Here is a 9,911-nt window from a genome sequence, read left to right as displayed (position 1 = left end):
TGGAATTGATATTTATAATATACTGTTACAAGAGTTTTCCATAAGAAAAGGAGAGTTGATCCAATAATAAGGAAATAGAATAACTATACAATATTAACAAATCTTATCAAATTCATCTATTGATTATCAAATATACGCCTAATACTCGTCTGACCCGACCACCCTATAACTATCATAATTGTAGTTGTTGTAAAACACATGTGTGGTCGGTATAGCGTTTGACCAGATTTCATTTGTGACTAACCCTTTTCTGATCACATGTGGTCAGGATGGATTTAACAAGAATTTTGCTTCCTCGTGAATGTTGTTGAAAAAAGTAATTATCTTTTATTTATTTTTTTGAGTTATTTTTGAAAAGTCAAGCAATCAAACACGAGCATCAAAATATATAGAGGATTATTTTGATTGATTGAGCTAGATATAACTTACTATTACATTGACTTTTTTTTGTAGGTTTGCATTTACATAGCTACGTATTTGTAGAGATAAGATCAGGGAGTGTAGATTATCCTTAGCAAGATGAAATGAAGGTGTTTCATGAGCGGACTGCTGCTATTATGGCGGTGGTGAAACCGACGTAACAACAAAGATTTGGCACAGCTTAGCATTACAGTGATAATAAATGGTTTAATAGTCTTGCTTTTTTGGACGAGAGCACCACATGTCCACGTGTATTGATGCCACACATGTAAAAATATGTAAGAGTCACTAGTATTTCTTTTGGCATCGAGTAATTCATGGAACAGGTTTTCAAATTTCAACCAGCTTTATCTAGTGCTGTAAATGAATTAAACATTCAACGAATTAATTCATGAACTACTCCGTGAAATATTTGTTTATGTTTGTTTGTTTAATAAATAAATGGATATAAACAAGAATTGTGTTTGACTAATTAGACAAACGAATATAAACAGAGCTCTCGTTTGTTTAGTTGTGTTCACGAACGTTTGTAATGTGTTGATGAACTTTCGTTTATGTTCGTTTGTATAAGTTGTTCTTTTGTACATTTATTTATTTATTTTATCTAAACATTTTATATTATTTAATTTATTACGCCCAACATAAAATAGGAAAACATATTCTCACATTGTTTTTGCATTATTTTCATCACATTGATGAATATATCGATCTCAATCTCTAGGCTCCGTCGATTTTATTTGTGTTCATTTGTGTTTGTGAACACATTCATTTCCTTAATGAAAGAACACGAACATAGTTCTTGAACCGTTCGTGAACACATTATTTCTTTAACAAACAAATATAAACAAAACCATGTTTGTGTTCGTTTGGTTATTTTGCACCCTACGACTATCTATACTAATTGAACATCTTTAATGATGAAACTGGATAATGATGAAAAGTGATGGGTGTTAATGGAGTTTGCCGGTTTTCTATATTAAAATGTGTGTCTCAAACGCCATGCTAAGAAGTGATCATAGACTCATGGGGGTACCAAGAAATAGGTAACGTGTGTATCCTCAAACGTACGTGAGTGTTCAAGATCCGTAATAAACAGAAAATTAGTAGATTTTGGTGTACGTCTATGGTTGAATATTACACTATATATAAAGAGAAGGGTCCTACTAGAGACACCCATGTCTTAATAGGAGAAGGGTTATACGGGACATGTAGAAAGATGTTGGGTGTACATAGAAAAACTTAATACTACATAAACTTTAGTGAAGGTCCAATCAATCATGACATCCACTAATTTTATTTTTCTAATATTTTGAAATATCTTTTAGTATTTATTATTTAAAAGGAACATAAATGAAAGCATTGTGGTGTTATTGTTAAAACCTGCAGGTCTCGAGTTCGAGTATGCTCTTAACTGTTTTTTTAAATAGAAATAAATTTTTGTATTTATAGATTTCATACTAAATCAAGTAATGAAAAAATAAGGTGGTATGGAGGTAAAATTATAATAACGTACCATGCTTTATCACTTTATGTGTGTTTGAATTGTGTGACCGGCGCAACCTCTAGTTAATATACAAATCGTTGAACGTGACAATAATTCAAAAATATATAAATTTAAAGAAGTAGACACCATTAGATATTTTAGTGTACATAAATTGGTTTTTGACCGATGTAATCACATTATAAAATAAACAAATAAGGAGATACGTGGTGTGCATTTGTTCGAATTTATTATGATGTTAGGGCGAACCTCCTAACAGACAAAGGTTTGAAGGGGCAACGCCAATAGTGGTAAGGTCCAAGGGTCTGCCCCTGAAAGGGGACGAAGGGTTAGTGTCTCTAGCTGAGTTTGAGTTGGAATTTTTTTTATGTTAGAAATTCATTAAGAAAAGAGTTAATTGCCCGTTTGCCCCCTGTGGTTTGTCAAACTAGCACGTTTGCCCCCAGTGGTTCCGAAATAGCACCATTGCCCCCTGAGGTTGTTTTTTTAGTACCCGGGTGCCCCCAAACATGAACGTCCGTTAGTTTTCACCGTTTGGTGTCAGAAAGTTAGGGTATTTTCGTCTTTTAGAATTACTATGATAATCCATCAATCACTCTCTTTCTCATTTTAATCCCCTCTGCAGTACTCCACCACCACCATCTCCCGGTCTTCCACCATCTTCACCCACAAACCTTTGAATCATGATCAATAAACCAAACCAGAAACCCACATCACCACAGCAGCCGGCTAAAGCCCCATCACCTCAGTTGCCAACAACTGCCATCACGTGATTCCGACACAAATGCTCGCTACCATGATCGATTGAACCACCTGAGTTTCATTATCGTGTTAAAGAGAGACGCTTTAAGTGGTGGGGTGCAAAATCGGGAATAGATTTGCAATTTTATAACCATTTAACTACCACCGTCACGATTTGGACTTGAATGTTGATTTTGATTTTGATTTCGGGTATTGGATTTGACGAAAATTGTGTTGGGGAACCAGAATTGATGGTTGGGGGTAGCGAGATCGGCGGGCGGCTCCGATGGTGGTGGCCGGAGTTGGCGGTTGTCGTTTACCCCAATCTTTGGTTCTGATTAATTGAAGTTATGGCACGAAATTAGAGTTTGAAAACAAGTGGGTCTTGTTTGTTTGGCGGTTACGAGTTGGTCTGGAACATTAATTTGGAACATTAATTTGGTGCTGCTGGGGATGGTGGTGAAAGTGCTGGTCAAGCTGCTGCTGGGTATGTAGTAGTATAAGAGCATTCCTCCATCTTTATGCAGTTAAAAGACGAAAATACCCTAACTTTCTGACACCAAACGGTGAAAACTAACGGACGTTCATGTTTGGGGGCACCCGGGTACTAAAAAAACAACCTCAGGGGGCAATGGTGCTATTTCGGAACCACTGGGGGCAAACGTGCTAGTTTGACAAACCACAGGGGGCAAACGGGCAATTAACTCTTAAGAAAATGAATTTCGGATTTTCACATATAAAACATAAGTCAAAACGTCGAATATTTTCCATACTATAATCTCAAATAGACGATTGGATGGTCATTCTTGTTGAACACTAAAAAGGTTTTTTTCTCTTAAATTACATACAAAGTTCTGATCTTATTTGAGTTTTTTTCTATTAAGTATTTGAAAACCAATCAGAAAACTTTAATATGAAATATACCACACAACTTTAAGATAATCCAAGTTGTTAATTGTGGAACTCCCTGATAGATTTTTTCTTTTAATGACCTACAAACATGGAATATGTAGGTACTTCGTACGAGTTGACCCAATGACGATCGCCAGCTGGCCCAACCCAGCCGTACGAAACCCTTAAGTGCCTCCAAGTTATCTCTAGTTCTTAAGAAAACGCACCCGTCCGAAGGCCCACTGATAGTAAAACCCGAACGCCCTCAATATTGAACTAAAGATCAAAAGGACCTCAGTCTCCATTAAGCCACCCATATCACCTCGATAGATACACCATAAAAATGAATATAGGCAATATACTTTTTTTTTTTTTAATTTAGAGTTTATATCGATTTATTTGAGTTAAAATGTTATTATTAGGCGGTGGGTCAGGAGAATCAACACGTGTGTTAAAATGGTATGGTTGAGCTGGCATTACAACATATACGTACGGTCATTGTTTAACCTCTTTTTTACATAGAATTACAAGAAAGGACATGCTTCTTTCGTCAACCAGTGTGATCGGTGACATAAATATAATATAATAATAACAATAAAGATAAAGCGATAGAGATAGGGCAGAGATTCAGCAACACCCACCGGAATTTGAGAAGTTAGGTCACCGGAAGATAAAAAGAATGGGTCGGAGGAAGCTTGAAATGAAGCGGATCGAAGATAAGAACAGGCTTGGTTAAGAAAGCACGGCAACTTTCGGTTCTATGTGACGTTGATGTGGCCGTCATCCCCGCGGGAAGCTCTATGAATTTGCCAGTAGCAGTGCTAATTAATTTCATACTGTTGTGTACGGAAGTTTCTAGGACAGTAACATATTATTATATGCCATTTTTAGTGTAATTTCGTCGATGGCTCTAGAACTGGCTGCAAACATCCTACAATTAGGCTTCCGATGTGACGTTCTAGTAGTTAAGCAAGACACAAGTAAAATGGAGATTTACAAAGCATCTGGTTTCTATTATTAGGAACTTGAGAATATGTGTAACAATATTACAAAATATATAGTTTGTTTTGGGATTATGGATTTCTAAAAGTCTTTATACTTTTGGATATATGATGGAACTACAACACAATTGTTTTATATGGAAACAAATAAATATCTAACCATAGAAACAAAGAAAACAACAATAGAAGATTATGTGGGTCGGGGGTCAACGAACACCTGTCGCTCTCGTACCTCCCATATGGAATTGTATTGAACTCTTGCCTTATTCGACAAGATTGAAACGCATAAGGTTTTAAGGATAATTAAATTACTACTAAGCAAATGACTTTCAATGAGTATGGGAACCTTAAGAATTTACTAACTTATTAGCACCATAATTTACCGAGATCACCAACAACCTCACGAACGGCGGACTAAAGGTTTTTCTTATTGACAGATTACTGGCGTCATGTGTTGATGAGTTGTAATCTATGCTAGACACATTAGGTGTTATTGATAAATGCTGATGTTAATTAAGTTCACTAATTGATGAGTGTTAATGAGTTGTTATAAGTTCACCAACTAATATCTTTCTACATCTTAGAATAAAACACAAATATTTTTTGTGTTTAGATTTTAATATGTGTCAACCACGCCCCCCCCCCCCACACCCACCACCACCCCACCCCACATAAATAAAATAAAATAAAATAAAATACAATAAAATAAAATAAGCAACAACACGTGGTGGTTTTACAAGCACAACACAAGTCTTATTTTTCATAATCAAAATATAATAAATTTATCAAATGACATGTACAATAAAACTTAACTATGCCAAACATTGTCCTGTCAAATAGCCGTGCAATGCCTTCTAAATCAAAAGCCAGCATCCATAATATGAAATGCATGCATAAAAATGGTGAGCTCGCAACAGAATATTTTAATCACCTATATTAGTACAGGTAAGTAAGTTTGTCTCCACAAGGTATCAGTGGAAAATCCTGAAATCCTGTTTATAAATTACTAATTAAGATGGACAACTCAGTTATAATATTTCAATCACCTATATTAGTACATGTAAGTAATGAGTTGTTAGAAGTTCACCAATTGATATTTTTCTACATCCTTGGAGTAAAACACAAATATTTTTGCGTTTAGATTTTAATGTGTCATAACAACCCCCCCCCCCCCCCCCCCCCCAAAAAAAAACCCCAAATAAATATAATACAATAAAATAAGGAACCGGCTACCACAATTGGTTGGATTTACAAGCACAACACAAGTCTTATTTATTCGTAATTCAAATATTTGACATGTACAATAAAACTTAACTATGCCAGACCGTGCAATGTCTTCTAAATCAAAAGCCAACATCCATATGAAAATGCATGCATAAAACGTTAGCATAAAGCTGTTGAGCTTGCAACAGAATGACCTCCACATACTAATCTAGATGTCATGGTCTAATAAAAAAGAACTTAGTTATAATATTTTTAATCACCTATATTAGTACAAGTAAGGAAGGTTGTTTCCACAACTTGTTTATAAATTACTAATTAAGATGGACAACCGATGTCAAGCTACATTGAGAGAATTTTATTATGAAAACAATTGCGGAAACGATTAATTTGAAGATGGAAAAACAGTTAAGAGAATGTAGTAACCACTCCTAGTTTCAAATTATGCAATTATATATTAACCTAGTCTTGCATATCGGAGGGCCACTAAAGACAACCGTATGATGATTTAACTTGTGATAGTTGTGAAATCATACTTAACGGGATCTATTAACACCACTACCAATTAAATCATGCAATAAAACAAATCAACACGAAATGGATAAAATCAAAATCGACATGATATCAATTGTAATCGGACACAACCAATCTTCTAATTGTCTATTTACAAGTTGGATAATCTGTAACTTAATCGATTACTATTGTTGAATAATTTTTAACCTAATTGGTTCTATTAAATCACAAATAATGGTGAAAAACTAAATCAACAAGTTAACTAATATGAATCTTTCACCTAGGGGTAATCACTGAGGGTTTTAGTCTTGAATTATCATCGTGTATTCGGAACTTAAGAATAGATTTGAGATCCCATGGTATCATCGTGTATTCGGAACTTAAGAATAGATTTGAGAAACCATGGATGGAATCTTGATTGGAATGCTTGGTTCTTTGTGTTTAGCATATGAGAATCACCAAAATGTCATCCAAGGAAGTACATTTTCGATTTAGAGTTTTAACCATTAAATAGGAGGTTGAAAACAAAGTTGCCATAAATAATCATAGGTTACATAAGCTATGCCTTGCCCACTCCCAAAACACACTTTTTAGTGTAGCCCTCTGACATGACCAAAACACCTTATGTCACATGAATCCGTGGACCCATTTTCTTTGTTTCCAATCTTGTTAGCCATCCCGGATCTCAACGTTCTTCCTTCCTCTCAGATTTTGCTTAATCTTCATAATTATAGGTCTATAATACTCATTTAAGCTCTCGTTACCTACATATACAAAACTAAATAAAGCGATCGTGTTCGATACGATAAAACAACTAAAACACGCGATATTAAATGTTATTAACACATCCATTCACCTACTTATCACTCACAAAAGGCGGCGTATGTATCATCACATGTAGTTCATTGGAAGAAAACTATTTTTTTTCTAATTTACACAACATATAGGCTAAGGGATATACATGCCACTTTAATGAAACCAAAGTTAACCACCAAAGTGAAAACTCAATGTTAAAAATACAAAACGGTTGAGTAGCGGATGTACCCCGCATCACCCAAAGGGACTTAATGATAAGCTTCACCACAGTTACAAGTTATACACCATTTCAAGAAGCATTTGTATGTATAATCACTCCAAAAACCATAACAAAATGGGAATTAGGTCATGAGACCACCTTACAAATAATACACCACTTCAAAAATTATTTATAGGTATGATCACGTAAAAAATGCAATGAAACCGGGAATTAGGTCACAGGACCTCCATATTAGTGTTAATTAGGTTGATCATCCCATTCATATCAACCTTATTGTATAAACAAACCTATGATAATCGAATCACCATAATTAGACCTTAACCTAAGGTACTAACCATGTTCTCAGTGAGTTTGATAATCCAATTGATATCAACCTTATTGCATAAACAAACCTATGATAATCGAATCACCATAATTAGACCTTAACCTAAGGTACTAACCATGTTCTCAGCGAGTTTAAGACTTAATTTATTTGTCTAAATTCGAGCATAATTGCTTATTCATCTAAATCATACGATAGTATTTCAACTCACATCACAATGTCTAGGTCTTACAAAATCATGTTTGGTGTTCACATATTCATGTAGCATTCACACAATCACGCATGGGCTTGAGAATGACACAATGTTGCGGCTTCCGGTTGAGTGATAAAGCCGCCCACCATCTAGAGAGACACAAGCAGACAATGTTTTTGTCACGTAGGACCAAATGATCCAGAGGACTGTGTCCGGATAACCATTGTGTTTGTTCTTGTTGAAAACCCAAATTTAAATTTGTAAATGTAGAGCATTTGTTAGGCCAAAAATTGTGACTTACGATATCAAAGTGGCATAACCAGTTAAATAAATATTTGGTCCATCAATCGGTTAAAGTTAGCGAGCAATCTAGATCCGATACGAGAGCTTTGATTCACACGTTTAGCTTCAACGGGGAGAAAGCTTCTCGAAGAAATGTGTTTAGCTATAAATAGGAGACTTTTTTTTTATTTTAGAGTGTGTTATATAGTGTAAATCACCCACCCAAGGGAAGCTCACCCTCAATGGGGTCGGTTCGTTTATATATTTCATCATTCAATACCGATAACAAGATCGTTCATTATCCATGATATCTTTATATTTGTTCGGTCGTTTAATTTCACGCACCTGTCTTGATCGATTATTAAGAGCAAATTTGTTTGCCTGATAGATCCGTATTTTGGGAGACCTACAACATTCATAATCCATCCACTATATTTTGTGAGTAGAGGAGAAGAAAAATGCAGTGATTATTCTGTATATTTGAAAATTTTATGTAGTTCCCTATAAATTTTTAATATATTTTGAAAGTGGTTGTGAGTGTGAGTGAAGAGAGAGAACATGTAATGATAAAAGTATATAAAAGTATTATTTAATTGAAATAGAGAAAATATAGTGATTTTTAGTGAAATTTTGGATTGGAGATAGGGGTAGGGATGAGAATGCTCTTAAAGCATGCAGTGCGATCTAACTCCTTTAACTTGCTTTTGAAGTAACTAAGTTGGTGGTGCTAGAAGTAGGATGGATATTAAGTGTAAAAGATTACAGATAATTCAATGGGGGTTGAAACACTTTGGATGGTTGAAACAGAAAAGTAATATGTGGACACACGATCATGTCCAAAGTCACATGATCCTTTTGAATCATTAGCTTCGGGTTTAGGGTTGTGAGCCCGGGCATTTTGGCACAACCATGTTCGGTTAAACCATTGAAAAACGAATCTCTAGCCTCAAGCTTTCTATGCTCATCCATTTCGCAAAATTTCCATCATCCTTAACCATTATGCATCACCACATCTGTCGTGCTTAGTTTTTGATCAATAAGTTAAGGTTGGTTGTTACGTGGTAGGGGTATTGTGCTAACCCGAATCCAATAAAAATAACGAAGTTCTTTCAAAAAAATTGCTCGTTTTTTATTTTCCGCTTCAAATAAAATTCTTCTATACATGAATATTTTCCAGGACACGTAAAATACTTTACAAACCCGTTCAGCTTGAGTTTAACGTTATGCTACGCATAAAGGAAGGCAATGATATTTAAGATATTTAATTAAAAAACCATACCCCAAACATGAAAGTTTTCATTTGAAGATTTGCACTCTTGGATTTTAAAAGTCACGACCAAAAACATTGCAAATGCAATACTAGGAGAACTACTATCATTAACTCAAATGTCAACAAAGTTATCAAGTTTGGGGTGAGCAAAAAACCGAATTAACAGAAGAAAAACGAACCGAAGCATTAACCGACGGTTAATTTTTTGTTTTTTGAAAAACCAAATTTTCAGTTTCAGCTTCGTTTAAAAACTGAAAAAACCTAAACGAACCGAACTGATTGATGGTGATGAAGATTATGATTATGATGAAGACTAAGACAAACTTTGAAAAGATGAATAAGATGATGAATAAAGATTTGGACTAAACTTTTAATGTTTTTTTTGAACTTTGTTGAGTCTTAAACTCTAGTACAGTTTGTATACTCAAAAAACCGATGACTTCGGTTTCGGTTTCGCCTAATAATCGAACCAAACAGAACTTTTCTCAGCCCTAACTCCTTCATGTGAAGCCCATATCAT

The sequence above is a fragment of the Bidens hawaiensis genome, unplaced genomic scaffold, assembly GCF_021521415.1.
Source record: "Bidens hawaiensis isolate Kalapana, Puna unplaced genomic scaffold, B.hawaiensis_p1.1 tig00040025_1, whole genome shotgun sequence".
Lineage (NCBI taxonomy): Eukaryota > Viridiplantae > Streptophyta > Magnoliopsida > Asterales > Asteraceae > Bidens > Bidens hawaiensis.
This window is presented reverse-complemented; position numbering follows the sequence as displayed.